The 15,755-nt window shown below is 46.8% G+C and overlaps 1 pseudogene; it reads right to left on the bottom strand.

Annotated features, from left to right (window-relative positions):
* Window positions 1–782: 782 nt before the first annotated feature.
* Window positions 783–1,409, bottom strand: LOC118630281 (annotated as a pseudogene).
* Window positions 1,410–15,755: the final 14,346 nt, after the last annotated feature.

A 15,755-nucleotide genomic window follows, 5' to 3' on the forward strand; every position in this document is an offset into this window, starting at 1 on the left:
CTAGAGTCCCCTTTTCTCCACACCCTCACCAACACTTGTTGTTTGATGATTTGTTGATGGCAGCCATTCTGACAGGAGTGAGGTGATACCTCATTGTTGTTTTAAATTACATCTCTCTGATGATTAGTGATGATGAGCATTTCTTCATATGTCTCTTAGCCATTTGTATGTCCTGTTTGGAGAGGTGTCTATTTAGTTCCTCTGCCCATTTTTTAATTGGGTTCTCTGTCTTCCTTTAGTGAAGTTGTATGAGCACTCTATATATATGGAAACTAACCCCTTATCTGATATATCATTGGCAATTATGCTCTCCCATACAGTGGGTAACCTTTCCGTTCTTATGATTGTATCTTTCGCTGTGCAGAAGCTTTTGAATTTAATGTAGTTCCATGTGTTCATTTTCTCCTTTGTTTCTATTGCCTTAGGTGATGTGGCAGTGAAAATTCTGCTGCGTATGATGTCTGAAATTTTGTTGCCTACAGTTTCTTCTAGGATTTTTATGGATTCATGGCTCACATTTAAGTCTTTCATCCATTTTGAGTTTATTCTTGTGTATGGTGTAAGTTGATGGTCTAGTTTAATTTTTCTGCATGTAGCTGTTCAATTTTCCCAGCACCATTTATTTTTATTTTTTTTATTTTCATTTTGCTTATTTATTTATTTTATTGCTTTGAACTTTATTTGAGAAAAACAGAACATAAACGTATCAAAAGAGCATACAGGTTGACAGGCTGGGATGTTCAGCAATTGCTATTGGGGGTTTTGAAGCAGGGCTAAACCCTTTACTTGGCTCCAGGCTGCTTGGACTGCCCAGCTTCTGGGCCCCCAAGCTGGGCACCAGCCTTGAAGGTGACAGGGATGGTAATCTTTGCTGACTGGCTGGCTCGCTGGTTTGGCATTGGGGCCTCCACCATGAGCGTGCCCTCAGGGGACAGGGAAAAAGACACCAGGGTGGGGTCCACACGAGGGGGAGCGTGTATTTTTAAGTGAAGCACCGGGAAATGTAACCATGTTCATCCCTTCTCTTCGTGCTTGCTGGTGATTTCCACCACGCCGTCCTTGGTCTGGACCATCAACTCCTGGAGGGCAAAGTGGCTGACATTCAGGGACAGTCGCCCAGGTGCAGTCGGCTTTGTGCTGGATCTCCGAGACACCGTTGCTGAGTTGTCCACTGAGCACGGCTGTAGGCGGGCGTGGTCATCTTTAGGGTGCTCTCCACGGTGGCCATGGTGAGTGGGCTCACGTAGCCCAGCCAGCCGCTGTGGCAGAAACACTGGGACCATTCGCCAGGCATCCACCGCCTTCTGAAGGCCTGCTGGAAGAGGCATCTGTGGCTTGGGTAACCAGTCGTGGAAAGGGTCCCAGATAGGGCTCTGCAAGAGCGAGAACGGCACGTGGCACTGGGTCATGCTGGCTCGGTTCCTGCGCTTCTGGCTGAGGCTCAGAGAAATGTCCAGCGCTGGAGCCAGCAGCACTTTTAAAGCTTTGCCTACTGCCTTTTAAAGTGGAGCATAATGAAAGGTTATCTCTTTGAGATCTATGACCAGGACTTACTCTCCCAGAATACCCAAGTACGTGGACAGTGGCTTTGATCATTTCCTTCTCCTCTATATTGAAAGGGAAGCGAATGCCTAAAAAACAATAAGCTTTCTAGAGGCTAGGCTTGTGTGCTTTATGGATGGTATGGAATTTGCCTAAATTATTTAGGTCTTTGTCTTAACATAAATGTTACCAAGGCATCTTTGTGGTGAAAGAAAGGTTTTGGAAATGTCTGCATAAATCTTAAAACCTTTTTGATCCAATCTGATTAACCTGTATCCTTTTTCAAATGAATAGATACATGGAATGATCCTTTTTATATTAGGATAATGGTACTGTGTTGCCCTCACCTGGTAAGGACGAATAGACTTTTTCTAAGATCACTCTGGCTTCCGCTTGGCACATAATCACCCAAACATTTTCTGTTCTTTATCCTGTTACAACACTAAAAACTTACAAAAGTCTACTCTTGCAAACCTTTTCTCCCCCCATTTTCCTCCTGGTAATCTAGATTACCATAAATCTCGGTTGGGATAAAATATAGTTGGTTAGGCAACACTGATAATTGTGCAAGATTATATATATATATATATATATATATATATATATATATATATATATATATATATAATTTTATTTAAATGGAGTTTGGCTTAGGGAGAGATAACTTTTTTTGATTCCTTATTTTTGGGAGGGTGAGTTTCATCCATATTTGTGGGTATGTATGAAGAAAGGTTTGCTCTCTGCTTCTTCCTATCCCAATCTGTAACTGCTCCCTGTTCTACTATAGTCTCTAGAACTCCTGGTAAATAATCTCCCCTATATTTCAGCCACTTCATAATATATTCTTTCTTCTTCCTTAATCTCAGCTGAAATGTGATTCCTCCCTGAGAGCTGTTCTCTAGCTGCTCATTCTCAGGTGGTGGGTTAGTGTTGAAAACTGCTTCAATCCCCTGGTGCCACTTTTCATTATTCCTTCAGCATCATAGAAATGCATTGATTTAAGTCTTATGCTTTCTGGTGATACACTTCCTATCCTTCCTCATTACTGTCATCAATGCCATTTTTGGGCAAGCCTCCCTCATTCTTTAAATAGGTTAGCATCAAACTACATGTTAGACCCATCCATCACCTTCCCAGCACCATTTATTAAAGAGGCTCTCCTTACTCCACTGTATGCTCTTGCCAACTTTGTCAAATATTAATTGAGCATATTGCCTTGGGTCCATTTCTGGGTTCTCTGTTCTGTTCCACTGGTCTATATGCCTGTTCTTGTGCCAGTACCAGGCTGTTTTGATTACGGTGGCTTTGTAGTATAACCTGAAATCTGGTAATGTGATCCATCCAACTTTGTTCTTCCTTTTCAAGATTGCTGTGGCTCTTCGAGGTCTTCTTTGGTTCCATATAAACTCTAGAAGTACTTGTTCTAATTCGGTGAAGTATGTGGTTGGTATTTTGATGGACATTGCATTGAATCTATAGATTGCTTTGGGTAATCTGGACATTTTAATGATGTTAATTCTCCCAATCCATGAACAGGGTATGTGCTTCCACTTTTTTATATCTTCCTCTATTTCTTTTTTCAATGACCTGTAGTTTTATGTGATTAGGTCCTTTATTTTTTTGGTTAAGTTTATTCCTAGGTATCTTAATTTTTTTGCAGCAATGGTAAATGGAATTGGTTTCTTAGTTTCTCTTTCTGTGAGTGCATCCTTGGTGTATAATAGTTTATTCCGAGGGTGCTGCTCATAGCTGAGACCACTGCTGTCCCTGAGATTCCAGCCCCCCTCTCATACTTCCTCAATCCTACCAGGATTGATTCAGTGTCCCTGGTTATATGGTCCTTGCAAGCTGCTTTTCTGTTGCTTTTCCCCAATGATTTGTCTTTATTTTAGTTGTAATTCCAATTTGGTCCTGGGAGATGGCCTGTGTAGCTTCCATTCACTCTGCCGCCATTTTTTGGTGGATCATATCTTGACATAATAAAGGCCATATGTGAAAAACCTACAGCCAACATCATACTCAATGGGCAAAAACTAAAAGCATTTTCCCTTAAGAACAAAAACAAGACAGGGCTGCATACTTTCACCGCTCTTATTTAACATAGTACAGGAAGTCTTAGCTACAGCAATTAGACATGAAGAAAAAATAAATAGGATCCAAATTGGAAAGGAGGAAATGAAACTGTCATTATTTGCAGATGACATGATGCTGTACATAGAAAACCCTAAAGACTCAATAAAAAAATCTACTAGATTTAAAAAATAAATTTGGAAAAATAGCAGAATACAAAACTAATGTCAAGAAATCAGTGGCATTCTTATACAAAAACAGTAAACTCACAGAAAGAGAAACTAAATCAGCAATTCCATTTACCATTGCAGCATAAAAATTAAGATATGGAGGAATAAATTTAACCAAAGAAGTAAAGGAACTATTCACAGGAAACTACAGGACACTGATAAAGAAATAGAGGAAGATATGAAAAAGTGGAAGCATATACCTTGTTCATTGATTGGAAGAATTAACATCATTAAAATGTTCATACTATCCAAAGCAATCCATATATTCAATGCAAACCCCATCAAAATACCAATGACATATATCACAGAACTAGAAGAAATTCTCCAAAAGTTTATATGCAACCAAAAAAGGCCCTGAATAGCCACAGCAATCTTGAAAAAGAAGAACAAAGTAGGAGGGATCACAATAGTGTCTATCAGATTATACTACAAAGCCACTGTAATCAAAACAGCCTGGTACTAGCATGAGAAAAGGCATATAGATCAATGGAAGAGAACAGAGAACTCAAAGATTGACCTAGGATATTATGCTCAATTAATATTTGACAAAGTTGGCAAGAGCATAGAGTGGAGTAAAGACAGCCTCTTTAATAAATGGTATTGGGAAAATTGGACAGCTACATAAAAAAAAAAAAAAAAGAAAGAAAGAAACTAGATCACCAACTTACACTATACACAAGAATAAACTCAAAATGAATGAAAGACATAAACATGACTTGTGAACCCATAAATTATAGAAGAAAATGTAGGCAACAAAATTTCAGACATCACACGCAGAAGAATTTTTACTGATGTAATGCGTAAAGCAAGAGAAGCAAAGGAAAAAATGAACATATGGGACTACATCAACCTAAAAAGCTTCTGCACAGCAAAAGAAATAAGCATCAAAATGGAAAGGGAACCCACTATATGGGAGAGCATAATTGTCAATAATACATCAGATAAGGGGTTAATTTTCTAAATATATAGAGTATTCATACAACTCAACAAAAGGAAGACAAAGAATCCAATTAAAAAGTGGGCAGAGGACCTAAATAGACACCTCCAAACAGGACATACAAATGGCCAAGAGACACATAACAAAATGCTCAATGTCACTAATTACCAAAGAGATGCAAATTAAATGACCTCACACCTTCCAGAATGGCTGACAACAAATTCTCAAACAACAAGTGCTGGTAAGGAGGTGGAGAAAAGGGGACTCTTGTACACTGTTGGTGGGAATGCAGACTGGTGCAGCCACTGTGAAGAACAATGTGGTGTTTCCTTCAAAAATTAAGAATGGAACTGCCATTTGACCCAGTGATCCCACTTCTACAAATATACCCTAGGAAGCCTGAAACACCAATCAGAAAGAATATATGTACCTCTATGTTCATAGCAGCACTATTTACAATCGCTAAGATCTGGAAACAGCCCAAGTGTCCACCAGTAGATGAGTGAATATAAAAGCCATGGTCCATATACATCAATGGAATACTACACAGCTGTAAGAAAAAAAAAATCTCTTATCCTTTGACATGACCTGGAGTGACCTGAAGAGGATTATCCTAAGTGAAACAAGCCAATCAGAGAAAGACAAGTATCATACGATCTCACTTATTTGTGGAATATAATGAATAAAACAAGTTGATGAACAAAATAGACCCAGAGACATAGAAGTAGGGTACAGACTGACAAACCTCAGAAGAGGGAGATGGAGTGGAGGGAAGAGATAAACCACGGAACTTATATGCATGTATGCATAACCAATGAACATAAACAACAATGCTGGGGGAGGGGAGGTGGGATCAGGATGAGGGTTTCAGTGTGGGAAATAGAAGAAACATCTGTAACAAAAATTAATTGCTAAAAAAAATAAAGTAAAAATAAAAAAGGGATTGTAGCCCTGGCTGGGTGGCTCAGTGTGTTGGAGCATCCTCCCATACACCAAAATTGTGGGTTTGATTCCTGTTCAGGGCACATACATAGATTGCAGTTTCCATCCTCAGTCAGGTGCATAAGAGGAAACTGATTGATGTTTCTCTCTAAAAGTAATAAACATCCTCAGGTAAGAGGTAAAAAAAAAAAAAAAAAAGAAAGAAATTACCACATGATTGCCTCCCTCCACATTGTGTTGTACAGTACCTGGTTTATTGAAATTAGTGTGAGACCAATTTTAAATAAAAAATTATTTTAGATCCAAATTTGTAATGTATCTTAAATATTATGTAAAGTCTTTTATCTTTAGATTAGAAATTACTTTATTTCCAGCAAAATGTTGATATAATTTTTTTTTTTAAATAAAGGGAATATGTTTTTATTTTCTTTAAGTTTTGATATCCATTTTGTCTGGTAATATATAAATGTTAAAAAAGGGTTATACAATTTACACTAGGTGAATCTTATTAAAAATAAAATACAGATGACCATAGAGTCTGGAAATAGTAATATCTTTTCATTTATTATTTATTTTTAATCTCCACCTGAGGACTTTTTTTTATTGATTTTTAGAGAGAGGGGAAAATGGGAGAGAGGAGAGAGAGAGAGATATGATATGAGAACATCATTGGTTGCCTCCCATATGCCAGAACCCAAACTATGTGCCCTGACTGGGAATTGAATAGAGACCTTTTGTTGTAAGGGATGACGCTCCAACTACCTGAGCCACACCAATCAGCACAGTAATATTTTTTTTCGTAGATTGAGCCTCCTGTTTTCTCATTTTTAGGTAAAGAAGCAAGTTTATTCCATGAAAATTAGACATACAAATTGTCTGCGGCAATGTATGAGAGATGAAAATGCAATGAGTGATGGAATGTTGTTTCAGTGCACATTGTTCACTGCAATTTTGCACAGCTTATTGAACTGTGAATTCCTGGAGGAGAGCACCCCATTCAACATGTCATAGTAACAAACTACCTATGGGCATTTTCCATGTTTCCACACTTTCTGCCCACCCTTAGCAACTTTAATTTCAATGATGAAAGAATAATTAGTTATCTCAACCCCATTAGAATAATCAAGTTGAAAAAGAAATTTTCCTCCATGAACTTTCCTCTAATTGACCCATTTTGTTCTGATGAATAAATGTAACCAGCATATGTTACACTGTAAAAATGATCCGATGGAATACTCAATGATAGCCATGACCACATTCCATCATTTTATGATTTGATGACTTAAGGGAATAGCATAGAAAAATTGATAGTTATACATTTATTAATTATGGAGAACAGAAAAATGATTATATTTTGTTGAAATGAATAGGCCAACAGAGCCCTGGTGTCAGCCCTGCTCTTCACAGAGAAAGGTCTGAGAGGCCATCATCCTGCTGGCTAATCTGAGATTTCACCAGTGGCTCGTACTTGACAATTGTCATTTAAAAAGATTTTACCAAGGCAAGGACAACAGGTTGCTTATTAGCAGTGAGAAATGCATAGTCTCATCAGAATGCACCTTTTGGAAAGTGCTGGATATATAATATGTGAGGCCTTTTACTGTTTGTAACTGTCACACAAAGGCTGATGAAATGCGCACTGCCTTCGATCAGATGTCAACGCTGCCCCTCCTCAGTGCCTTCCTTAGGCTGTAGTCCCGCAGCATGGACTAGGGGATATATTTTGTAATATTTCAAAACTATTTTAAGCATGTGTCCTTTTTTAGCTTTGTAATTAATACAAAATTGATGCTATCTATCTTAGAAACTGTGCATTTCATAGAATTATTTTTTTAAAAAAGAATGGCTCATTTTTTTTCCTCTGGACTGCAGGCCAGTGCTCTAACTGCTGAGCAAAACTGGCCAAGGCTGACTCATCCTTTTAAATATGTTAGCTGAGCTTTAGGACTGTGTCAATTCTGGAACATGTACAGTAATATCTGAGGGTATTACTACATTTTAAGGAATAAAATACTTAAGAAGTATAATTTTTCCAGACAATATAGTAAGAATATTGCCAGAATTTGACGTATTTGTGAGAAATCCTCATGAATGTTAGTTTGTTAAAAAATAAAAGAACCACCACAAATCTGATGCAAGCTGTTAATGTGCAGAAGCTGTGCTAGTGAGCTGGCCCCTGGAGGTGCGCGTGGTCCAGAGGATGCTTTCCTGGTGTATTTCACTCCTAGAGTCCACTTACTGCAAACAGTATGATGTCCCAAAGGAAACAAGCCACATAATGTTCAGGTCTTGTCCCCAACAAAATCATCTGGCTGGACAATAACTAAATTGGACAAAAGATATATTATCCCATCAGACACTGAGTGTTTAAAAATGTGTGATTCTTCAGCTAATGAAAACCTGTGGAACTGTTGATTGACAAATCTACACACGGAATTTGCAATTTTGTGTTCAGAGGCGATGATACTACAAAAGAACAAATATTCCCAAGCAGACACCCCACTGAGTGTCATACTGACAACGTCTAGTGGCTCGAAGATCTCAGGAGGCACAGCTGACTCCTCTTTGGTGCTGCTAGTTCGCTAATGGTTTTATATTTCCAGGAAGGACTTTCCAATGGGTGATGCTCAGGATCCCGAAGAATGGGTGTGAGGTCTCTGTGCCAGGTCTCTGTGAGGCAGTGGGACGTCACTGTGTCCTGTCTCTAGACGAAGTCTCTCTGTGAGGTTTCTGGGAGGTGTCTGTGAGGCCACATGTGGTCTCTGTGTATTGTCTCTGGGTGAGATCTGTGTTAGAGAGATGCTTGGGAGGAAGTCTCTGTGAAATGTGGGTGGGGTTTTAGTTTGATGTCTTTGTGGAAGGTGCCTGTGAGACGTGTCTGTTGGGAGATAGCTCTGTGAGGTCTCTGTGAGTTGTGTCTCTGTGGAGAGTGTCTTCGAGTCATCTTTGTGTGGGAAGTCCCTGTTAGGAGGTGTCTCTGAGGTCTCTGTGTCACCTCTGAGAGGTCTCTGTTGGGAGGTGTCTCTGTGAGGTCTCTCTATGTTGCCTCTGCTGGGAGTGTCTGTGAGGTCTTTGTTGTCTCTGTTGGGAGGTTTCTCTGTGGAGAGTATCTCTGTGATATCGCTGGTGAGAGGTCTCTGTTGGGAGGTGTCTCTGAGATCTGTGTCTTTCTGCTGGGGGATGTCTCTGTGTGTCATCTCTGTGAGAGTGGTCTCTGTGAAAAGATCTGCAAGGACTCTCTCTTTATGCTGGGAGGTGTCTCTGTGTGAGGCCCCTGTGTGGGTCTCTCCATAATTGACCTTCCTGTACCTCATGGAAGACTGAGTGGCATCAGCAGGGCAGAGGGACTTGCTCCTTCCTGTCTCATTTCCTCAGTGTCCCTGTCAGTCTGTGGTGATTCTGACAGGAACATGGGATCTGTGTTCAGCCCCGCCCCCTCCAAAAACTCACCCCTCTGTGCCTGAGAGCACCCAGCAGCAGCCAGGTCCAGGTCCTGAGCTCCTGAGGCCCGAGGCCCTCTCTGCCCAGGCTCTCACCTCCCGCAGGTCCTGGCTGAGCTGTCATGCTGCACCCACCCTCACAGTCACTCTGGAGACACTGCCGTCTTCCTGCTTGCTGTGTGGTGGGGGCGGGGAGGAGGGCTGCACTAGGAGCAGGGCACCGAGGGACCCCTCCTGGCTGCACCCCCCATTCTGGCAGGCCACGTCCACCGATCTGTGTGACAAATCCTGTCCAACGGCCTCTTGTGCCTGGCTCTGGGGAGCAGGACTAGTGCCAGGTAAGACTTCCTCCGGGATGGTGGGCCCGTCTCTCAGCCTTTCAAGTCCCCATATCTCCCATGGAGCAGTTCCCAGGCCGTGTGGGTATGTAAAGGTCACCATACTGGGTGTGACGTCCTGCATTCCCTCGTCCTGGCTCTTCCACCTGTCATCATCCTTTCTAGAATTCAGGAGGTGAGGATGTGTGAGCTTATTAACTATTGTGAAGACACTGACCCTCCCTGATCTGTTTCATTTTCACATGTGGCCCTAGAGATGGCTTCTTAGGGTCTGTGGCCTTGGAGCTGGAGAGGGTGAAGACCTGGGGTGCAGCCCTTCCCCCACTCCCAGGCCTGTGGATGGCGTGGGGATGTCGTTTCTCCCCCTCCGTCACTGCACATTTAGGAGCTCTCTGCCACTCTCTTCTTCCATGGATCCAAACCGGTCGGTTCTTCACCCACGTTCCATCTGAGGCTCACGGTGCCCGGCTGTCGGGTGGTCACCACAGTCACGCCCGCTCCATTCGGCAGAGCCCCTTCTCCAGGATTAACAGAGGAAGCAGGTGACCGTGGCCATGCCCTCTCAGCCACGGGGCGAAGGGGACACCGCCCTCTTTAGACCCCGACGCTCCCACTCACACACTCAGAGCGGAGGCGCCTTCCTCACGGGCTCCAAGTGTGGGAAGGGCGGTGGGGGGAGGGGAGCTGTACACTTTATCCAGGCTCAGCTACGAGGGGTCCATAGGGCCACCTCCACCCCAGCCTTCATCAGGGAGAGAAGAGGCCTTAGGGGCAGATGTTATCTATTTCCCACCAAGGATCCAGGGGCAACATGTCTCTCGTTTCTGAACTCTGTGCCCAGCAGCTTCCACTCCCCTCCCCACTGAGCCTCCATCCGCTGGGCTCCGACACTTCCTGGAGCCTGGGTAGCAGCGTCCAGCCCTGTGATGGCCCCGGGAAGCTGTCCCCACCACAGCTTCACAAAGTTCAAAGTACAGGGAAAACAGGAGAAAGATGGTAGAACCAGATCCGGGATAGGGTCTTCATGGTTTTTCTCATTTTGTTTTAGTTTTTTTGTGTGTTTAATGACAGGACTGTGGAAACAGAAGGTGCCATGAAGGGACGGGGGATGGCTGTGCTGGCAGAGCCATGGTCAGCTTCCCTCTCCGCCCTTCCCTCTGTGCCCAGTTAGAAGCCAAAGTGCCCATGGAGCCACCAGACAGAAGCCAGTGCACCGACCTCTTAGGGGAAGCAAAAAACGTATATTGAGGAACATTAAATATTTTGAATGTGAAATACTGAGTAATAGCCATGAGAAAATGGACTACGTTTTTTCCTGGAGACATGTTTACAGGTAACCAGGCAAGACACCTCTTCGAGAAAGATAGTGCCTCGGGCAGCGCAGATGGTGGCCTGGGGTACCTGGCATCTTTGGCCCATACTGCCAGGGACGGACTGAAGACATAGTTTTCTTGCGGGGCAGGGGTGGGAGGCAACTCAGGCCAGATAGCTCATCTTTGACTTTGACACCTGTTAAGGACTCTCTCTGTCTGACTTGCTTATCCCTGCTGGAACCACTCTGGGTGGGGGGATTGGCCTGGTGACTGCAGGAGGAATGACTCATCATGCTCCCTTTCTCTGGGTTGAAGGGAAGCCTGTGGTACCTACAACACCCATACACAGGAGCTTTGTGTTCCTGCTCATTTAACTTTGTGGAATGAAGTCCATGGTGAACGGCCATTCTCTCCTCTAGAATGTGTCCCACAGCCGCCATGACCGTCTGAGCCGCGGGGATCTTGCTGTCCATGACTGATCTGCATCTGCCTGGTCCTTGGCTCTGGGCACTGGCTGGTTTGGGCTTGTATTTCTGCAGAGCATCCTCACCACTGATTTCCTTATGGGGAGAAATCCACTGACAAAAGAGCCTCATTCTTTGCCTGAAGACACTTTCTGGAAAACCCTGACTCTTCTCTGGCCCAACAGCGTCTCCTGTTCCCTCAGCCTTGGCCGAGGGGCTCATTCCTGTGGCTTGAGAGGTCCCCAGTTTTTCAGGCCCTTCTGCGTGCTCTCTCGGGTTGGGCCTTCTGCACTCTTCTACCTTGTAGAAAGGGGCAATCATTTTTATCTGCTTCTTCCAAGTGTCCTGACCATGTGAGATCCTGGGTTCCTGCTTCCCTAGGCTGCTCCTTCGTGACCCTGAAAGGCCACACAACACATGGGAAGCTGGCCCGGGTGCAGTGGGCACTCTCTGGCTGTGGCCCTGGGGTACCTGAGAAGCCAGGTTGCCTGCTGCAAGGGGCATGTGCATGGGACAGTCTTGAGGCTGGTTCTTAAACGGTACCTTCCCTTTGGACTTAAATTCATTAAAATCCTCTTTGTTGAGGCACGGCTTTCCTGGATTGTGGAGAACAGACATTCGAGGGAACAGGGAGCTTTCACTGGTCCCTGCAGCTTCTAAACTCCTCATGTGTGCATTCATGTCTTCAGACTCCGCTAGAACATTGGTTCCCAACTCTGGTTGAAGAGCAGGAGACGAACTGGCCTCCACTGTCTCCCTGGCCTCTTTGGTCCTCGAAGACTGGGATCCTAAGTTCATGTCCAGCACTGTTACCCTATGGGGGGAGCCTTGTGAGGCCCCACCCCACCTTTTTCCTCTTGGCTCATTCCGGGCCATTGCTGAACTTGGACTGGGACCTAGGCTGCCCTTCTCGACCCACTCTACAGTCCTACTCTGCCGGGTGAGAGCAAGAGACTGAGAAGGTGGTCTGCCCTCCCATCTAGTCAGAGAGGCTGTTGAAGACCCATGGTCATCACCAGATGGGGTCCCCGCCAGAGCACTCTGCGTGTCCTCACACACAGGTGAGCGGGCCAGGAGAGGCCTCGCCAGGGTAGGAACTGACTCTTCAGTGTTCACTTTCTCTCCAGGACAGGCCGGAGGAGGTTTTCCCAGGGACCCATCAGACTTGACGACCGAGTAGGCCCCCGATGCACAGGTGGATGAAGGGACAAAGGCGAGCTGCAGACCAGGCGAGGCTGCAGCCTTTTTGACCTTAAAGAGGTTCGTGGCCTTGAGGAGCTTGAGGGGCAGGCCCCACCTGTGCCGCACTGAAAACTTTGTAAGATGTGCTTCCAGCTCCCTTCGACTGTCCCTGGGGAGAAAGGACACCCCGCGGCAGGTGTTCACGCAGGGTTCCCCACCTTCTATTGTTCCCAGGTTTCTGGTTTCCACGTGAGTGTCAGCGTTGGCAGAAGAGTGGCCCACAGCAAGCCAGGGCCGATGCACACCCACAGGGGTCAGATTCCGGCTCCCCTGCCCCAGCCTGCAGCCCACATGGCCTTTTTGGGCGTTTTCTAGATGTCTGTCTAAGTTCCTCGGTAACTCACTTCCAGAGTCACTCCTGGAAAGCGCCAAGTCACTTTCTGACTCCCCAGAGCCTACCCTCTGAAGCCCCACTAGGGAGCTTTCTGAGCCCCTGGGGAGATGTCCTGGGGCCTTCCCTGGACCCTGGCTGAGCGGGGGCCCCGCCTTCTGTGCATCCTTGCTGCTTCCAGCTGTGCATGAAGAGGGCTGGGAGGGCCCATGCTTGCCCGTTGCCTGACATGTCCCTGGAACTTCACTCTGATGTTGCCTTAGTTCCCGAGGTTCTCGGATCTTGGGGGGCAGCTCCCAGCCGTGTCGCATAGGCCACTTTTGGAGGTGATGCTCCTGTTGCTCCTGGCACTTGGGACTGATCGGAAAATTCTCAGGAAGGATGCTGTCCTTGGGGCAGTTGGAAGTGAAGGGACTGAAGACTTCCTGAGATCTTCTGACTGCAGAGGATGAATCCCACCCACTTGCCAGTTGCTTCTGCAACAAGGGCCTTTCTGGATGTTGAATTTTCCTTGGGATCCAAGGTTGTGGCTTATTTTGGTGTATTGGGCAAGATACTCCAAAGGCCCTAATCTTCGGTGGGTAAGAAGGTGGCAGGGCTGGTGGAGAGGACTGGAGACGGCCCCGGGTCTGCACCTGGGCCACAGGTGGGGGCTGGAATTGAAGCATGGATGGAAACAAGGGTTGAGGCGGGAACTCCAAGTGACCCTTGGGCTGCGAATGGGAAATCAGTGGAGATATTTTAGCCTGCAGTTGAGTTGGGCAGTCATTCAAGAATCTATTGAATGAGAAAGAGAGAGACTGCAGTGCAAAAGAATTCTTGGGGATCGAGGCAGTGGCCACCAGGGATTCACTGTGTAGAGAGGGGAGACCCCAAAAAAGCTGGTTAGAGAGCTGCTGAGGATTAGGCGGTTGTTCTTGTTTATCCTTCATGTTCCCGAAGGGCTGGGGGGTTGTGGTGTCCTGCTCAGCACCCAGTGATTTCCACGTATTCTCCAAAGAATTCAGGTGGAAATTTGGATTCATTTGCTCTGGATATAATGCATCTTTTTCATTTTCTTTCAAAATATTTACGTTGGTTTTCCTTGTGACTTGTATTTCCAGAAGATTCTGCTCATCAGAGCTGAGCAAAGAGAGGGTCCTAGACTTTGCCTGTTGGTCTGTGGGGTCTTCCTGGAGCGAGGCCTCTGGTGGATGGTGGGATGGGTGCTCTTGCTGGGACTTGCACTGTGAGGAGGCTGAAAGGTACAAGACTTTAGCAATTGCCTGCCACAAGGACAGGGATGAAATTGAACAGTTAATTGCCTGAGACCTGAGATGGCGGGGGTGGGAGAAGCCAACCGAGGGGTGTGTGGGATGAGCTATATGGGACGGTGCCCAGTGGCAGTGCCTTGAGTCCCACCAGGGAAAAGTCAGAGTGGTGTCTGGTGGTGGGGGGACAGAGGAGGCTGTTGGAGGTGAAGGGTGGGCCTCTGAGTCAGAGGGATATGGGGGGTATGGAGAGGGCAGGTGGTGGGGGACAACAGGCTGTCCAGGGGAAGAAAGGGCCCTGGTGGCTGAGAAGCACTCAGGGATGCCTGTGGACGACGGGAAACTGAGGAGACTGTCTGGCCTGGAGACAAGGTGGAGGCCAGAGGTAGTTAGCACTCACTCAGAGGAGCTGGGGAAGCCGACGGGGACGTGGCAGGAGCAGCATCTCCCACAGGCTCCCCGCAGGGCAGGGCGGCTCCCTCGGGTGCTGCTCTGCACACCTCACCGGGGGGGTCTCGACAGGAGAGCTGACGAAAGCCGCGCTGGTCAGGGGGCCTCCCCAGGTGGCTGCAGGGATGGAGCACAGGCTGCAGCCAGGAGCAGGAGGCAGGCCAGGGTGGGCACCTGGGCCCAGGTCCTCCATGGCCCGAGATTGACTTCCCAGTGCTCCTGCTGTCCCCCACCCCAGGGCCATCGCCACACCCCGTCCCCATAGCCCTTCTCCCCGGTCAGTCCAAGGCGGCCTGTAGGCCTGGGGTCACATCACAGATTCAAGAGGGTAAGGACCCAGGAGAGAAGAGGATGATTTCGTACCTTCCAAGAAGAGTAATCAGGCCCCGAACCTCATCCAGGTCCTGCAGGCACCCTTTGCAGGCTGGAAAGAGGAGATGGGTCACATGGTGGAGCAGGGCTGAGGGTCCTACAGGAGGCTGAGTGCAATGGCCCTTCAGGGGAGACACCTGGGAGAGGACTCAGGAGCTCAAGCATCAGGGTCACGGCCCCATGACTGCTGGCAGAAATGACAAGGCTTGTGACAGGTCGCACCTTGTCATTCACAGAGCTTCCACATCCACTACCTCTAGGGCCTCCCAACGTCCCTGTGGGGAAGGGACAGGCACCTCAGAGGAACCTGAGTGCAGGGACACAATGTGCCCGCAATTGGACCCAAGGTCCCAGTTCTCAGTTGGGCAGTATTGGTCCCTGACAGCCCAAACATCTCTTCTGGGACACCCCAAATGTCCCTGCTAGGACACCCCAAATATCCCTGCTGGGGCACCCCTGCTGGGGAAACACCCACTTCCAGGCCCTGGAGGCTTCATCCCTGCACGGAATCTGGGGGGTGTCTGCGTTTGACCTCCTTCCCAGCACAGACCCCAGGGCTCTGCTTCCGGAGAGACATCTCTGCTGCCGCCACCCTCCGGATCTGGCCCTGGGCCCTCAGGCAGGCAGATGGAGGCAAACTCTCCGGCGAGGGCCGAGGGGCAGAGGCTCACCTCTCAAAGCTCTACTCTTCTTCCTGCAGCTGCTCGTCCACCTCGGCTCCACTGGACGCTGAGAGACAGGAGAAAATGAGGTACTGGGACCCCCCTCCTCACTCCCTCTCTAGACAAGTGGCAGATGCTCATGTTCTTGCTCAACGTGACTTTCTGCCTTTAC

Source organism: Molossus molossus, unplaced genomic scaffold (genome assembly GCF_014108415.1).
Source record: "Molossus molossus isolate mMolMol1 unplaced genomic scaffold, mMolMol1.p scaffold_m16_p_14, whole genome shotgun sequence".
NCBI lineage: Eukaryota > Metazoa > Chordata > Mammalia > Chiroptera > Molossidae > Molossus > Molossus molossus.